The 18520-nt window shown below is 43.0% G+C and overlaps 1 long non-coding RNA gene across 1 annotated transcript in view; it reads left to right on the top strand.

The window, feature by feature from the left end:
* The first annotated feature begins 351 nt into the window (after positions 1 to 351).
* LOC146822240 (uncharacterized) overlaps positions 352 to 18520 on the top strand; it is a 67983-nt gene continuing 49814 nt past the window's right edge. Inside the window, exon 1 of the long non-coding RNA XR_014962826.1 lies at positions 352 to 1054. This is a non-coding gene — a long non-coding RNA (uncharacterized LOC146822240). The remainder of the gene's footprint in view (positions 1055 to 18520) is intronic.

Raw genomic sequence — 18520 nt, forward strand, 5'->3', positions numbered from 1 at the left:
TAAACTGCTGTGACCCAATTTCTTGTGTGGTCAGCATCTGTCCATATAATCTGCTGATTACAGTGCTACAAAGTGACCGTAGGGTGGCATTTGCTGAAGTGTACAAAACGTGATGAATGGAATCCTTGAATTTATCTCAGTCACTGGTAATGTCTTTGGCTGCATGACAGTTCATTGTTATTTTGCACACCATGCCACCTCAGTTTGGACCCAGCCATATGCAAATCTGTCTTGACCATGGTCCAATAGTACCAATCCAGTCTGAAATGCCAGACCATTTTCTCCCTGAACTGGAACACAAGCAACCCAAGACTGTTTTTTGCCCTCATTAGGGCTCATCAGTCAGGTACAGCTTGATTCCAGTGGCACAGTGTGAACAGGACCCAAATCTGGGCTTACTCGTCCCACTTAAGGTGTCGCACTGATGTATACAAAAAGTGATAGATGGAATGCTTGAATTAATCTCAGCCACTGGTAATTACTCATGGCCGCATGCCAGCTGATTGTTACTTTGCCTACCATGCCACCTCCGTTTAGACCTATCCATATGCAAATCAGTCTTGATCCTGCTCCAATAGGAACAATCCAGTGCAAACTGGGTCATGTGGACACCATGCAAGACATGCATCTAAATAAATGACTGAATGCACAGATACATTTAGAATAATGTCTAAATGATGTACACAACTTTTGAATTGAGTGCAAATCTTTTCTTGAAATGAGGCTGTATGAGCAAGTGCAGCACAAACACAGTTATGACCTGAAGTGTTAATAGAAGCCACTAAACCAGTTTAGGTTGCATCATCCTGGGGCAGTTTGCCCTAAATTTAGCAGCATTAGCAATTATTTGATTTATGGGCTGAGAGAGCTGAGTTTGACACACATTCATTTGCATATAGATGTCTCTGTGAAACCTTAAATTCGAAACAAACTAAGCATTTATCACTTTAAAGCTGAAAAATGAACATGAAGAGATCAACTGGAACTCTCCTCCTCCTGGTGCTTCTCACCCTCTTCTCGGGGTATCACGCGGCATCATTTCCCCCTTCAGACAGTAAGTACAAAGAGGGATAGGATGTTTATTTTTACAGACAAGTATGTCTTCCTTTCTTCAAATTGTACCAATTCTCAAAACATGTATTTTTTACAGTCCTTCTAGAATTCTCATTATTTTGACCACTGAAGTAAAGATTGTAATCTAATGCCTTGTGATATATCACATAATCTCTTCCCACAAGCACTGTGGTCCTTGTGCTTTGCGTATTAGGAGTGGATCAGGTAGCCATGTATTCTTCTGTGGTATCTGTTATTGGTTGTATTGGGCAGGTTGCATACACAGCTTTGTGTCAGTAGTAAAAATACATCATATGGATTAATGCAGTTCTAGTGTCAATTGCTGTGAATTTGCAATGACAAATCAAATACATATAATAGTTCTTGCAGAATAGAAACTTAAATATCACACACAAAAAGGTTTCTAAGATGTAAGGAGGTCAAGGACAGGTTCATCACATTCTTTCAGGGGTTGCTGGGTTTTGGTTACTGTGGGAAGGTTGCATATACCCTTTCAGTGTTCATACATTGTCCCATAGCAATCACTTCACAAATAGGACTAGTTCAATCAATAATAATCTTTAGTCGGCTTAACCAGCCATAAAAGAATACAAAAAGCCATTCAATGCATCAAGATCACCAGCATCTGATTCCAGCCTAGGCAAATTATCAATACAGTAAAATTATATTCATTACTAAAATTCATTCACTGAGTCAACTATCAATATACAATAGTTAGGCAGACATTTAAAAACATGTCAAGGGGAATCTATAAGCCATTCCAATTCGTACGTTAAGGTGCTTTTCTAGTGGCTGAGTACACCTCCAGAATTTCCAGGTTAATTAAAATCCATGACCTTAAAATGTGTACATTGCTTAAAATTCAAATAAAACAGAAAAAGCAACCTAGTATCAATTCATGACACCATTAAAATTTCCAGAGACATTATCACAACATATGAACAGTTTAAACAATGTGTTAAAAGACAATTCAAAAAGGTACCAAGGTCATGCAACTCTTTGCATATGGTGATTATGGTGAGACTGCTCGAAGTGTTATTACTCATATCATTTTCTAATGGCCAAAGATACTTTTATGTAGTTGGCTACTGCACTACAGATATCAGGGGTAGCTAATGAATGCAGAAATTTAAAATCATCAGTATATGTACAAGGGCAAATTTTCTGTAGTGTATAGATTTTACAATTGTATCTAGGTATTCTAGTCCTTGGGTGATTGGGTATAATCTAATTTTGTATTGTAGGTGTTCGAACATTGTTTACTTTGGGCCTCATTATAATGTCTGTCACTATAGGACTTGTTAATATGGTAGATCAGCCGATCTCAACCTTTTGTCTTCTGTGAACCTCTACTGAATAAGTAATGGAGGACGAGGACCCCACCTAAGAAATTTCTATGACATGAATCTCAAATCAATACATACAAATACAGAAGCAAGCGTAGATCAAACGAATATACCAGTTATCAAATATTTATACACAACCATTAACATATAAAAAAAATATAATTTCTTAAAATGTTATTGGGAAGGTTGGAACTTTTAAAAATGTTGTTTTAATTCTAAATGATGGAACAATATGTTGGACACTACCATATCATTTTGTCTTTTTAGATGTACCTGCATGCTTTCATTAAATCAGCACACTCCAGTGCTTCGTTTTAGATCACCAATCATTACTATGTTCCTTTGGTATACCTGTGCTGCTCCAACAATTCAAGATAAAGAGACCAATGCAATTTATGTTATTAATGTTTCCATTTTCAGATTTTTTAAATGTATATTTACTTCTTTAGGTACTGAATACGTTTTGTGGACACCCCGTGTCCACAGACCACATGTTAAGAATCACTATGTTAGATGATATAAAATACTAATGGATACAAAACAACCCTTATTGGCCTAGGATTTGCAATTTCAAAACCCCACATTGCTCTATCATAGAGAGCAACAAAAGCACCAGGCATAGCAAAAAAGAAAGGGTGGGATTATCACTGCAGATTCTTAGTGAAACAGGTTTATGAAAACGGTGGCTGCCCACACAAACATGATGGTATTTGGAAGCAATGGCAAGAGTATGATAAAGAAGAAAATTGACATTTACCCCAATGTGGAGTGGAATAGGGACTGTGTTTAGATTTGAAGTTTGACATTTAAGGCCTATGGGCCTTAAGGTGCTGTGAGGGCATGTGAATCCTGCTGTAATATTGTGTTTTCCTATTGTTTACCTTAAATGGTTATATATTAAAAACTGCTGATAAAACAGGCTAGATATGCACTAGAAACAAAACTTATAAAGACCCACCATAACCACTAGATTGCTCTTAGCACTAAATACCCTCACTCTAAAAATACTCTTACCACCCAAATACCTTCACCCACACTAAAACCTAAAAATATAATTACCACCCAAATATTCTCACCCACCCTAAAGCCTAAAAATATCCTTATCCACCGTAATCCCTAAAAATACCCTTATCACCCAAATACCCTTACCTACCCTAAACCCTAAAAATATTCTTACCACCCAAATAACCTCACCCACCCTAATCCCAACAAAATATCCTTACCCCAAAAATACCATTACCGACTCTAAATCTTAAAAATACTGTTGCCACCCAATGCCTTCACCCACCCCTAAATCCTAAAAATACCCTTACCCTAAAATATATATACATCCATATAGGTACTCATACACTCACTGATTCACCAACACACCTTGATGTATATAAATATTTATATATTAAACACTCATAAACTTTTAAAAACACTCACAGTCACTGGATGATGTCATCATTGATGTCATTTGAGATGTCATCAATGATATATGTGAGGTCATAAGCAGTGCATTACGGGAGTCATGAGTTATAATTAGCTCAGCTAACTATACTAACTGAATTTGACTGGGAGTGAAACCTGGGCCTAACTATAACGTCCCTTTAACCATTGTTTTTTAATTAAATTTCTAAGTTATATTTTATTCCACTTTCTAACTATAACATCCCTGTAACCTGTGGCTTTTTCAGGGAATTTTCTATGGTTTTTGTAAGAAGTAATGGCGTTTGCAGAGTGGTAGAGAAAGACGGTGGGGCCTATGACCAGCTCTCAGGAATTCCAGTGTGTAGGAATTACAGAAAGTACCAGGAAGGCTTCTTGGCCCCCAAGGTCCCTCAGCACTCAAGAGGACTTAATTTCCCAACTAATAGTGTGCCATGAGACACGCTTGCAGAGTGGTGGAGAAAGGGTGTGTATAGCAATCCCACTATGTGAGACGTATTGGTGGTAACAGGAGGGGATATTCACCCCGAGGACCCTTAGTAGCCAAGGAAACTTCATCCCCCAACTAGTAGTACACCAGGAGGCGTGTTTCCAGAGTGGTAGTGAAAGGGAGTGGGGCCACGTAGTCTTCTCAGCCATCCTGTAGTGTGGGACTTACTGAAGGTACCATGAGGGGTTGCCCTCCTGTTACCTCTAGTAAGTCCCACACAGCCTGATTGATGAGAGGGCTTGAGAAGCCACGCCAACTTTCTCTACCACTCTGCAAATGGGCCTCCTTGGGCACTGCTGGTTAGGGGATGAAGTCCACTTGGTTCCAGATTGTCCTTTGGGGCCAACTACCCCTCCTGTTACCTCTAGTAAATCCCACACAGCATGATTGCTGAGAGGTTGTTATAAGCCACACCCCTTTCTCCACCACTCTGCAAATGCATCTCCTGGTGCACCACTGGTTTGAGGAAGAAGTTCACTTTAGTCCTGGGGCCCTTAGTAGGCCAGGGTATGTAATCACCCCCACCAGCAGTGCCCTGAGAGGCATGTTTGCAGAGTGGTAGAGAAAGGGGACATGGCCTCTGGAGTCGTGCCAGTAAACTGTTCTTTTTTTTAAGTTATAAAGGAAAGGGGGCCATGTGGTCCCCCTTCCCTAGGTGGATTACATTTGGCCCCTGGGACCCCATCCCTGGGGCTAGGCATTTATAGGATGGTGAAGGGGTCATGTTGCCACCTTCACCATGCTGAATATGGCCCCAGGAACCTAATCCCCCAGGTCTCGGCATTTCCTTCGAAGAAAAATGTTTTAATTAAAATGAAGGAGGGCCCCACTTGACTGGGCTGATTTTGGCCTTGTGGACCGCATCCCCCGGTGCCTGTCCTTTATTTTGTTTGAAAACAACATTTATAAAACAAGGGAGTGGGGCTGTGTGCCCCCCTTCCCTGGGCCAATTTTGTACCCGGCAGCCCCATCCCCAGGACCTGCTGTTTAATTTCTGAAGACATTTTTTTATAAAACAAAGGAAAGGGGGCCATGCGCCCCCTGGTGGATTTTGGCCCCTGCACCCCAACACCCAGGGCGTGGCCACAATACTGGTTGCCCTGGTCCCACCCAGGGCACCCCAGTTGTTCACCTTGGGGACTGTGGAAGAAGCTTGTAGGCCCCCACGGTCCTTGCCAGCTCCTTGCCTCCTGCGGGAGCCGTTATTGACTTTGGACAGAGGTAGCTGCTAACATGCAGCTCCCTCTATCCAAAATCAATTCTGCTCCGCTTCATGCAAGCATTGCTTTAACTTGCTGAAGCAGTAGTCCTGCCAAACCATTGCAGACTGCAATGTCCCATGGATGGGTACCCCGGGACATTGGTAGGGTGGCAGCCCCTTGGCCATTAAGGGTGCCGCGCAGCTCCCCTTCCATCCAGGGCCAATATTGGAGGAAGAGTGGCGCTTTGTTTTTTTTACATTTTTCAACTGGATCCGCAGACTCCACTGAGATTTTTTTTTAAACAGCTTTTTATGGCCCTTGGGGGTCTCATTGAACCCCCGAAGGATGCTTGGAGTGTGTTCTCACACTCGCGCATGACATGTGTATATGCTTTTATTAAACATCTCACCATGCCACCTGTGTCAATAAAATCTCCCGAACGATCCAAGGAACTCACTTACGAAAAACTCAAGAAGTGTGGTTTCTGGTGCACGCTCTTGTGTTACCAGAGGTGGCGAGTGTGCGCCCTCTCTTAATCCAAGGTTAGAGCCTATTTGGTGTCAGCCAATGAACGGCTTGCTTCTTCTACTGCCCTGTGGCTGCAACATAGGAACAGTTTAGTGCACCCTGGCTAATACTCACATGCTTTGCCGTAATTGCTCCCTTCCTCCCATTTCTAAAAGTATTTGGGGTGGCGACTTAAAAGAATGCTCTGCACAAGTATGAGAGGTTACACACGCCGCCTGTGCAGGCACACACTTAACAGTCCGAAGGCGGCATGGTGTCAGTGAACACACTTGTGAAACGCAAATGTTGGAGGCGTGTTAAAGGATACTATTGTCTGAACCAGACAGAATGGCATCTGCTTGAACAGCCTTGGTGCACCAGGTGTGTGGGTCTGTGTGATATATGTGTGTGCATGCACGCGCCAACAACATAGAAAAGCAGGGACTGTGTGCAAACACTTCTGTGCAACCCAGGGAAAGGCAGATGCATGCGCATGGACAAAGGAGGCATCATGGATGTGTGCTTGTGTGCGAGAGCACTGAGCACACCACTCACACCTCGTTGACGTGCCAGATGTCGCCCTCTGGAGGTCTGTGGTGTAGCTGAACACTACAGTAGCGTTGTTTGAACAAATGCGGTCCATCTCCGATGCTGGTGTGCTGACCCGCTAGAAAGCGTTTACTGTGCATGAGTAACGTGGCACTACACTGTGTGTACCTTAAATACTTTACAACCTCGACAGTGAATGATTTGTCAAGAATTACAATGTTCTTATCAATGTTTTATGATTAATAACTGCCTCCGCCCCTCACCCCACACAATTACATTCACAGACATGCATATTTATTTAAAATAGGAAAAAAATGTTTTTACAAGCGAACATGCAGCAGTTACTCAGAGCGGCACTCACTGTGTGGCAAGATGGTCTTAACAAAGGCATGTGTGTGTGCAGCGGGAATAACTTCCAGAAGGCGACCCCTGTCATGCACAACATTGTACTCTCGGGAATGTTCTTAAGGCAGAAACGCATTCCAGTAGGAGTGAGACGCTAGAGTGTGAAATTATGTCATTATTAAACCTCCTGTGAGGTGGTTGTAGAGGGGAAGGCTTGCATTGTTATAGGGGAAATTAGTTTTGAGTTTTCACCTGGAAGAAGCTCTTAAAATAGGAACTCCTTTCCTACTGAGGAAGGCTGCTGATGTGGAAATATGTGTTTAATACGGCGGTGGCTAAATTACGAGAAACGCTTCCATATGGCATGGCGGGGGAGCGGTGTTCTAGCAGAAATTGGTTCCATATGGACAGACCCCAAGGGCTAGACAGAGAACTCTGCAGAGGCGCACTGCAGCATGGCACCTACATATACACCTACCGACCAATGCAACGGTCAGTCGACGACAATATCATTTCAGCACCAATACGTCAATGTAGATAACTTTTTCATTGCATGAATGACGTAATACGCAGTGCAGGTTACACCCCATTGAGCCAATTGTACTCCAGGATACTGGCTATATTTCATGAGTTATACCTTTTCCTCACTGCCCTGTTGTCTGGAATGCTTCTACTTAGTTTAACTGATCAACCATGGAAATTTATTGTGTTATGTTATGTGCGTTCTCGTGTACTACCGCACGGTCACTTCTCTAGTCAACCATTGTGAAAGTCGAATCATGCAGAAACGCGATTGTGCTATGCTTAGCTTACCATTGAAGCACCTCCATCAATAACCACCATTAACAACAAACCTCCTCCACACTAGACATCACATGCACGTAATCCATAAACCATCTCCAATAACGCTGACTAACTGCAAAAGTTACAGCCAACACTACAGACTAAGTCTGACCTCCAAGGAGTAGCTGCTGTCCATCCACTGAGCGCCTTAACACCTCCTGAGGGGTAGAAGGTACTATATAAAACTATGAAACTATATGAGTGATTCCACTGAGGATGTGCCCATAGGGTGGACCAGACCCAGGGTAGGGTATCAGAGCGCTTTACAATGAGTGCACAGAACGAATAAAATAAGTAGGAAAAAAAAGCAATACATAAAATCAACATGTTTTGACAAAGATCGGAGGGGTACAGGCATCAAAGTTGTTCTGAGCAACAGGTAATAGGGGGGAGGGAGTCCTTAGTAGGAGAGAAGAGGCAAGTTTAAGGGTGTAGAACTGGAATGGATCCTGTGAGAGTTTACGGGAGGAATTTGCACATCAGGAATGATTTTGCCTCTCTTTTGAACAGAGGAGTAGAGGAGATTTTTCTGATGTAAGGAAGGAGTGAGTTCCATATTCTTGGTGCTGCTCCGGAGAATGCTCTGTGTGATGTTTTTTTCTTGCTGAAACATGGGGGTTTCAGGAGTAAGTTATCGACGCTCCTAGAATGTCTGATTCCTCCAGATAAGGTATGTTTTTGGGATAGGTACTGGGGCGTATTGTGGCGAAGCGCTTTGTGAGGGATGCATGCCATTTTTAGGTGGATTTGAGCTTCATAAGGTAGCCAGTTGAGTACTTTCAGGTGAGGTGAAATGTGGTCAGTCAGTTAGAATAACTTTATTTCGTCGACATAATGAAGGCATAAAAGTATACTACATATATAAAAAGATAAAAGATAAAAACATTCCACATCATTATGACAGATTTATAATAAAAGTTCATACTTAATTAAGTTCATGTTACAATTAATTGGATCCCTGTTTGAACGTCTCTTTTTTAGAGCAGTTAAAAGAAAGGATGCCACAGATAAACAGGTAAAGGGGTCAGACAATAACTGCAAATAGTAAAAGGCCACACAACATTGTTTAAAATTCATTTTACGCATGATGGGGATAATAAACATTTTCCTTTCATTCCGATAATGTTTACAAAAAAGCAAAAAATGCATGTCATTCTGTATTGACTGGTTATCACAAGTACAAAATGGGAGATCGGCAGCAACATAAACATTGCCAGGGATACCCAACATTAAAGGGATATAGGTTAGACGGAATCTCACCAGGATATACCTGTGCTGTAGGTTAGTAACAAAAGTTAGGTACCTTGATTTTTTTTCCATTTGTGAGATACTCGGTACTGTTAAGTATATTTTAACTGTTGACAGCTTGACATTTAGAGTCTCCCTTCCAGTCTGCATATTAAATAATAGCTGGGCTTTCAGACCGTTCTTAGAGATAGAACAGCAGCTCATAGGGTCTAAAAACGATGATGTATCCCATTAGCTTTTAAAGTAGATTCAACATATCGTACCCAGGTTATGTTACTCACTGCATCTAGTTTCGAGACATCATTTATAATATCTCTTGTCAGTGTGAGAGTCTCCTTTCGCCATATTGAATGCCACAATAATATTGGCGCCATAGAAATTTTATCAGAAATGTAAGGGGCTGTCATTTCCATATGGCATTTAAAATTGGCACAAGACTTCGGCAATGAAAGTAACTTTCTAAAAAAATTGTCTTCAATTGATTGGAGTTTTGTACATTCTCTGCCTCCCCAGACGGCCGCTCCATAAGTGGCAGCAGACACCATCTTTGCTTCATACACTGTTTTTATTACATCTAGAGGTTTTAGACTGTCTTTTTTTTTATAAACTTAGAGTCCCAATATTCTTTTTCATCTGGATCGCTCTATTTACAATCATGTTTTGACAGTTAATTTGTTTATCAAACATGATCCCTAAATAATTAAAAGAGCCATCGACTCCCAGTTTTCCCTGTATTCAGTAATAATTTGGGGTTGTTTCCGCAGTTTCGGACCAGCAACAAGGATAAATCACTTGAAATAATTAACTTTCATATCCAGGGAGTTCATGTGTTGCATGTAATTCAACACTAAGTGACGCAGTGCATTAGTAGTACGTCCTAAAAGTACTGCGTTATTCGCATAAAGCAGTATTGGTTTCGGTTTGGAGTTTATATAAGGGACATCCGGAGTGGATTCCATCAGAGCAGCTTCTACATTGTTGGTGTAAAGTGCGAATAGGAAGGGGGCGAGAACGCACCCCTGCCTAACGCCTCTCATGATTATACATTCACCATCCCTTCCATATTGGACACAGGCAGAAGCACCTGAATATAAGTTGCGAATGATGTTAATAATATTCAGGTCAATCCCCATGGCCCCCAGTATCTGCCACAGTCAAAGGCTGCGGACAGATCCATGAAGGCCAAATAGAGGTGGCCTTTTTTAGCTACAGTATATTTCGCTATAATTAGGCTCAGATTCAGGCACTGATCCACAGTGACTTTCCCTCTTCTAAAACCAAACTGACACAGGATTATAATATTCTTATCCAAGGCCGATGCCTGCAACCTATTTAAAATGAGACGACCCATTAACTTAGCAGTTGAATCTATCAGTGAGATAGGTCTATAGTTCTTTGGAGTTGACCTATCTCCCTTCTTATAAATGGGGACAATTACTGTTGTTTTCCACGATGGAGGGTCACATGGTTGATCAATTTTATTAAAAACATTTGTTAAAAGCAGGGCCCACAGATCTTGGTTCTCCAAAAACAGATCAATGGGTACTCCGTCCGGTCCTGGTGCTTTTGCCCGTTTACACTGATTTAAAGCATACTTTACTTCTTCTAGTCTGAAACTAAGAGCGCCCCCTGCCACTCCTAAGATTTCAGGGCAAGACTGGGTGGGTAAGGTCTCACCAGCTTCAAATAAGGCTTCAAAGTGGGTCACCCATGCCGCCTGATCAACATGAGCGTCTGTGGACAGTGCCTGCTGATCTTTCAAAAACGGTGCATTAATCAGTGACCAAAACATCTGTGGGCTTTTTAATATAGAGGCCTTCTGCAGATTTTCCCACCATTCTTCCTTTAGGGTTTTCAATCTAGTAACCCTTGCTATCTTGTAAATTTGGCGCAAGGACTTGATTAAAGGTGATTTGCGGGGATTGCACTTCAAGGCTGTGTGAAGGTTTTTTAGAGATTTTTCGCGTTCATCATCAAACCAGCTACTTTTTTTCTGTTGATCGTTACGTATAGTACGGGTTACATTTTTTTTAACATCAGATAGTATGAGCTCGAAGGCCGAACCCGTACAATCAGGTAAAGCTGGGTCTAAACAGTGCATTATCTCCCCAGAACGTTTAGCAAGTAAATTGGCCAAAAACCTTTTAGGGTCCACTCTTTCCCACTTCAGAGCAATACCATTCTTTCTTGCAACCACAGGATTTACCGGGAGTTTGAAAACAGACTCATTTTTCTTTGAGGTGGGAACAAGAAAAGTTAATGCAGTATGATCACTATGAGAGTAAAAATCAATCTTAAAACAAGTAAAAAGCCCTCCTACTGAATCTGAGACCAAAGCATAATCAAGGTTAGAAGAAACAAAATGATTAAAAAAGGTAGCTCCTAACTGACCAGTTAAAGCTTCAGAGGCGCTTAAAAATACCAGATCATTAATAGAGAACAGTCTGTTTAACGCATTACCGTACTCTGAATGATTAAAGTGAGGGACACTCTCCCCATCAACATCATGGACTTCACACACCGGAGCATTACTCTTGTCACAGGGATGGGCATTAAAGTCCCCAAGCCAAATTATATTACACGGTTTGTGGCATTTTGCTTGCACATCATTAATAACTCTTTCTAATGGGGACAGCACCTCTGCCTGGTTAATTCCAAAGTTATTGTTATAGAAATTAATAAGAAGCCAACAAGAATCCACAAAGTATTCTAACAAAATAACATGGTAAAAGGGCGACGTATTAAGAAATAGCTTCACCTTAAAAGGAAAATCGTTGGAGAGCATGGTCAGTAATCCACCCTTTGCGTGACCTGCAGGTGACGATATCCATTCACATATATTGGGTCAACCTCCCAGGTTTCTTGCAGACACACCAGGTCTTTAGTTATCAACAAGGACAGACATTCTATATTAGACATTTTTTGGTTATAGTCAGCAATGTTCCAGGACATGACCGCTAGGGACCCTAGATGGTTCTCACAAGGAATATATTTCTGGAATAAGTCCAGATGGTCCAACTGAGAGCTCGTTAAACCTTGTGGAATTACGGAAGGGGGATCAACCAGAGGATCATGAGCCACTCCATTTTGTGGCTGTACTTCGATCATTAGCCCCGGGAATTGCAAAGTAGAGTTATCATTTAATACTCCAGGATTGCTATGGTCAATATGTACAGCCTCCATTGGGACCATGGATGTCAACGCAAGGGTAGGGGATTTGATTGTAGCAGGCCTATAATAACTGCTTGTATTGTGGTAGGAATGAGTCAGTCTATGTCCTCCAAGGATGGAAGTATTTCAAATCTATTATGTAAAGGGAGACTAAATTGTTGGCAGAGGGTAGGTATTGTAGGCCTAGATAATGAGGGCGGATATCCATGGGGCCTAGGAGGGTAAAAGTGTCCTAAAGATAGAACACTAATTTTATCTTGTGACACATGGTCACTGTCAAGTCTGCACAAGATCTCGCGTACTAGTCTAGGTGACCTGAAAGTGAGAACAATGCAGTCACCAGAAAGTGTTTTTTCCCTTCTCCCTACCCAGCCTACTCTTCTCACCATATTAAACTCGCCAAAAAAAGGCCTCTGCAAGCCCGGTTTTGGTCCCGAGCCAGCAGAGGGCTTTGTTTCTCAGTGTCTCCCATGATTCAGTTACCTGGGTGGTGGGGTGTGGTGCATTCACTAGAATTATAGTGTATGGGGTAGCATCAGGAGGCAAGTTCAGTTTTACTTCCTCCCTTCCCAATAGAGATGTGTTTGAAACGGGTGGCTGTTGGATTTCACTGCACTTGGTATGGGCCAAAGTGGGTTTAAATAAGGGGCCAGTAATAGGCATGGGTCCAAAGGGCCCATGATTTAAAGTATGCGAAGAATTTGCCTTGGAGGACGAGGTCACAACTCCATCAACTGATAAACAGTCTGAGGGATTGCGTGTAGAATTAGTGGTGTGTGCTCCACAGCCCTTTCTCAGCAAGTCCTCAATGGCTGTAACCCTAACCAGCATAGTTTCTAGGGATGCTGTAACCATAGACTGAGGAACATTTATACCCAGGCCTTCCCCTATAGGGGCAGTATGCTGGGATGACTCATTTAAAGTAGACAATTTTCGTAGTTCAGAGTCCAGAAAGTCTAGACAGCCCGAAGTTCAGCAAAGCTGTTGTCGATTAGTTCTTTCAATTGGGCAAGAGCCGTACCCATGGTAAATCCCCCAGTATTTGCAGGTACAGGTACAGTGATCTCTAGGGCTCCACTCATTGGTGCCAGAAAGGGATCATCGGTCTGTGTACCAACAGTGCCAGTAGTGCAATTGTGGGGCTCCCCATGGTTGGATCTCCGCGGCCGCTTCAGTTGCTTAGATTTTCAGGTGCCCTCTCCTCTCCTCCCCTTCCCCGCTGGCTCATTTGACTTATCCTTAGAATGAGATAAAAGGGCCCATGAAATTGTAGCTAAACTGGGACCAGTTGAAGTAGCGGGAGGTGCTTCCAAATCCAATTCGGTTGCAGAAGAGGGCAGTTGCTGATTATACGCAGTGGAGGGCAAACAGATACTAGGTGTCCCACCCATGATGTTAGAGCCATATGAGGGGCCTAGGGAAGAGCACCTCTGCCATGATAACGGTTCCAGGGACAATCGTCTTTCAGTGAGTTCGATCTCATGTGTGAGCAATGATTCTGCGTCCAGGGTGCCCGCAACTCTCCTGGGTTTGCTCATTGTAAATAAGGGGGACGTCACGTCTCGAGATGTGGAGAGAGAGCACGATAAAAGATAGGGGGGATACCCCCAAAAGGCTAGCGAGAGAGCGAGGAAACCCCCAGCCAGTAGGCACAGAACTGTGGCCCCTAGACCTGTTAAAGTCACAATAACTTTTAACAAAGTGTCACAAATGGTAAACAGTGCCTTAGGGCTCACAGCCTAAACCCATATAGATCACAGTCTGGTGAAGTTAGGGGGCTGGCCCAGCCCAGCCTCTTCCAGTCGATGATGGGTGCAGGATGGGCCGCCCTTGGCCCCAGCTTCGCTTGGGACAGCACACGTGCGTCCCGCAACGCAGGAGCCCAGGAGCACTTTTAGAGCACCTCCAGGCACGTGATAATTGCGTAGGTGGCGACAGCCGCGCGGAAGGCTGGGGATGGTAGTCCTGACTCCCCTCCTTTCCCCCTTCAATGTCTGGTAATGGCAAGGCGGCAGGCAGCAATGAAAGAATAACAACAAGGGTCCCACGCCGCGGGAGCCCAGGAGTACTTTTAGAGTGCCTCCATCAGCGTGATAATTGCATAGGCAGCGACGGCCACGCAAGAGGCTGGTTGTGGTAGTCCTGACTCCCCTTCTCTCCCCCTTCAATGTCCGTTAATGGTGAGGCGGCAGGCAGCAATCAAAGAAGAAGAATGGGCATCCCTCTGTGTTGAAATAGGCTTACCCAGATATCAGGTTGAGAGTGGATCACTGGTCCTGAAAGAACCAAGGTTAGCATCAACAGTTCGGGGACTGTTAAGAAACCCTCAATCACGTTTATCGCAGGTGGTATTTCAGCGGTATGTTCGATTATCCGCTTGTGCTTAACAACGTGACAGCATCATCATCGGGTTACTGCGTGCTTCCTCCACCCGGAGGTTTTGCCTCTGGTTTTTTCAGTAGTGATCGTAGTAGTGAAAAAAATACAGCCGTGTGTGGTGAGGTGATCTGCGTGAGTGTAAGTTAAAAAACTCGTAAAACCAGTCAATGATTTTTAATAAGACTGGGTTCGAGTTAATTAAAAACGCTTTTCGTGCAAAAATAGACGCTTTAGGGTCTAGGGCACTATGTGAGAATGTCCAAAAGAGAGGTCGACATGTTTCAGCCCTATTTCGTGCCCCTAAGGGTCAGGTGGGCTTTCATCAGGACCTAGTGTAAGTGTGGAGGACCCTAAAATTCATGGGACTCCTTGAAAAGGATGGAGTAATTTGTCCAACCAGCACTATGAAAGTTCAATTTGAACCTGTTTAGAATTAGAAAAAAGGGGGGGGAAGGAAAAAAGAAGATGATAAAGACTCATATTTAGTCAAGATGTATGCTGTAGCTATGTTCAGAATTTAGAGCATCAGCCGTTGTTGCAACTATAAAATGACAATACTTTAGTAGTGATAATGCCAATTGACACACAGGCTCATATTGGCATTAAGCCACGGCAAAAATAGCCCTCTTTTTGTATTACAAGCAAGTTGCAAGAAGATAATGGCACAAACCAATACCCATGTTTTGTCTATAAACAAAAAACACTACACATTTTGATCAGACAGGCTTACTCCAGCCTTGAGATGACTAAGGACTGAACTGCAGTTTTGAGGTCTGGGTTTTCGATGAATGTTTTCATTTTTCTAAGATAACTGAGGTGAAAGTGTGCGTTTTTAGAACAGGTTGATGTGTGTTTGCATGTAAAGGTTCTTATCTAGTGTAATTCCAAGTGATTTGGTGGAGTCCACCAAAGTTGGGGTGCAGTTCAGAGCAGTGATCAGCTTGGTCCATTCCTTTGACTCCAGGGAGTTAATGGTGGGGGGATTAGAAGAAATTCTGATTTTTTGCGAGTTTAGCTTGAGAAAGTTGGTCGTTCGCCAGTGGACTGTCTTTTCGAGTGCCAGGTTCATTGTCTTTATGTCTTCAATGGAGGAGATCTTGATGTAAAGTTGAGTGTTGTCCACGTACATGTGGTAGGCAATGTTCGCTTGCTGTAGTAGCTCAGTTAGTGGTTCAACATATAGGTTGAATAGGGTGGGTGATAGGGTGGAGCCTTGTGCTACTCCTAGAAGTTTCGGTGAGGAGGGAGAAAGATTTTTGTTCACCATGAACGATTGCGTTCTGTTTTCCAGAAAGGATTTGAACCATTGAAGGACTGTGCAAGATTAACCCATCCTGTTTTCTAGTCTTCTTAAAATTTTGTCATGATTGACCGTGTCGAAGGCTGAGGAAAGGTCAAGCAGGACTAGTAGACAGGTTTCATTGCAGTCAAGAGCTGGGACGGCGTTGTCAACTATGTGAAGGATGGCGGTTTCTGTGCTGTGGCTGGATATGAAACCCGATTGCTGAATGTTCAGAAGGTTGAAGTACATGATGTGTTGGTTCAGTTGTTGCTGAACACATTTTTCCAGGACCCTGGCTAGCATGGGAATCTTGGTTATGGTTCAGAAATTATTGGGGTCCGCAGAGTTTGCTGTCGGTTTCTTTAATATGGGGGTTACTTGGCCCATTTTTAGGCAGTAAGGTATGTGCCCTTGTGCTAGCGAGGCGTTGATGATTTTGATCCAGAGAGGGGAGATGACTTGGTAGATGTGGGGAAGGCAATTTGATGGGACTGGGTCGTTGAAGTGGTTGTTGAGTTTAGTAGTTGCTAAAGTTTTGGTGATGTCATTAGGATTGTAAAGTTTGAAAGTGGACCAGTGAGAGTTATTTTTTGGCAAAGGTAGCTCAGGTTGTTCCACTTTTTTGGCTTGAATGTTTTTTGGGGTAGCTGAGTTAACTGTTGCCGTGTGAAGCTCGAGTTGGAGGGAGTTCGTTTTTGATGTCAAGAAAGAAAATAATTCTTCACTGCTATGCTATGATTTCAAAGTGATGAGTGAGGATTTAGCCAATTTGTCAGATTGGTGTTTAAGAATTTTAAAAAGTTTCTTTGGTCTATTTTTGGCATTGTCTAGTTCTGATCTAAAGAACTCTTTTTTAGATTGTAGAATATGTTTGTTATAGGAGTTTCTAGCTTTCCAATGTAGTTTAAGATGGAGGGGGGAGGCATGTTGTCTCGATTTCCATTCTGATGATCTAAGTTTATGTTTTTCTTCATTCAGGGCTCCGTTGAACCATGGGTTTTTATCTTTGTTTGGAATTCGTTTGAGGTTTGGTGGAGCAGCTTGGTCTAAGACCTTGGTCATCGTGGAGTTGTAATGATCGGTGAGGTCATTGACGTCTGACATGTTGGTGGGGGGAATGAGAACTTTCTCAAAGTGGGAGGCTAGGTTGTTCCTGTCAAGGTTTTTCGTGTTTCTCATCCATTGTTTAGGCTTGTTTTGATGTGGGAAAGTTTTGTTGGTAGCGAAGGAAATTTGGAAGGTGATGATGTAATGGTCTGACCAGTCACAAGGGGTGATCAGGATAGATTCAATCATATTCTGTTCAGAGATGAGCCAGTCAAGAGTAGCACCCTTTAAATGAGTGGGCTTTGAGATAGCTTGGATCAGGGAGTGGTCTGCTAGGAAAGTTTTGAGGGTGTTGACCTGCTTGTCTAGGGGGTTTTCGCAATGGAGGTTGAAGTCGTCGAGGAATGTGTTGTCGGAATGAGGGTTGGAGTTTGTGGTAATGATAAACATAAGTTGGGCTGTAAATCCTGCGTTTTTTCCTGGGGGATAATAGAGGATATGCAGTTTGCGGAAGTGGTTATCTGAGGATTTGACAGAGATCCCTAGTCCATGGGTTCGGAGTGAAACCTTGAGATGGTGATGTCGGATTGATGTATGTAGGCTAATCCTACACTCTTTTTAAGAGGTCTGTCTAGTCTAATGATGTTGTAGTCTGGGGGGATTAGAAGGTCAAGACATCTCGATGACGATTCATTGAGCCAAGTTTCCGTGAGCATGGTTATGTCCATTTTCATGTTCAGTGTGAGGTCGGCGATGTCCGTAGCGTGTTTTAAGGCTGAGCAGCAGTTTAGGAGAAGGCAGGAGATCGGTTTTGAGGAACTCTTTAAGGTCGGCTCGTGTAATGCAGGGTTGTGGGTTATGGATTGGAGGTTGTTCAGGTTAATACCTCTGTGTTTTGGATGGGATGTTCTGTTTGGTTTGGTAAGGACTGGGAGAATATAGAATTCTTCTTCAGTATTTGTGATGTGGCAAGCAGGGGATTCGTATGACAGTAGAAGGGTTTGGATTTCCAGGTCCAATGGGTATTTGAGATCTTCTTCAATTGTGATAGGGCATGTAGGAGTTCTGTAAAGTAGTACAAGGGTTTGGATTTTTAGGTCCGTTAGGCAGTTGGGGGGTTTGCGGGTGCGTAAGTTTCGATTGGTCAGAGGCAGTGGGCTAGTTTTAACTGACACTGACTTTGTGTTCAATTAGTTGAGCAGCAGACAACGTCTGCCTCAACTCCACCTCTGTGAAGGCCACAGACACTGAAGGTGAGAGATCTCCAGGTTGTGGACTATGCAGAGTAATGGTAGGCTGGAGGTGCTGCCTGCATGAGCTGAATACAATGAAAAGCCAGGCTCAAAGTGTCTAGAAAGTGATACCCGGAGCCAGAAAGCATCTCAGAACAGAAAATAAACTCAGAGGGTACAGCCAGGGTGACAGGAGGGAAGAGGCATGTAGGAAAAGAGTGGCTAGTGTTAGAATGGAATGGTATGCACTCTGAGCAAGGAGACAAGGGTCTCCACAATGTGTAAACTGGTACAATAAAATCGTTGCTGGAGAAACTTTCCCCTGAATGAGCGCCTACTTGGTATAAAATGTCATGGAATGTTTAGTGGGCTTT

This window comes from Triturus cristatus, chromosome 6, assembly GCF_964204655.1.
Source record: "Triturus cristatus chromosome 6, aTriCri1.1, whole genome shotgun sequence".
NCBI classification, from domain to species: Eukaryota; Metazoa; Chordata; class Amphibia; order Caudata; family Salamandridae; genus Triturus; species Triturus cristatus.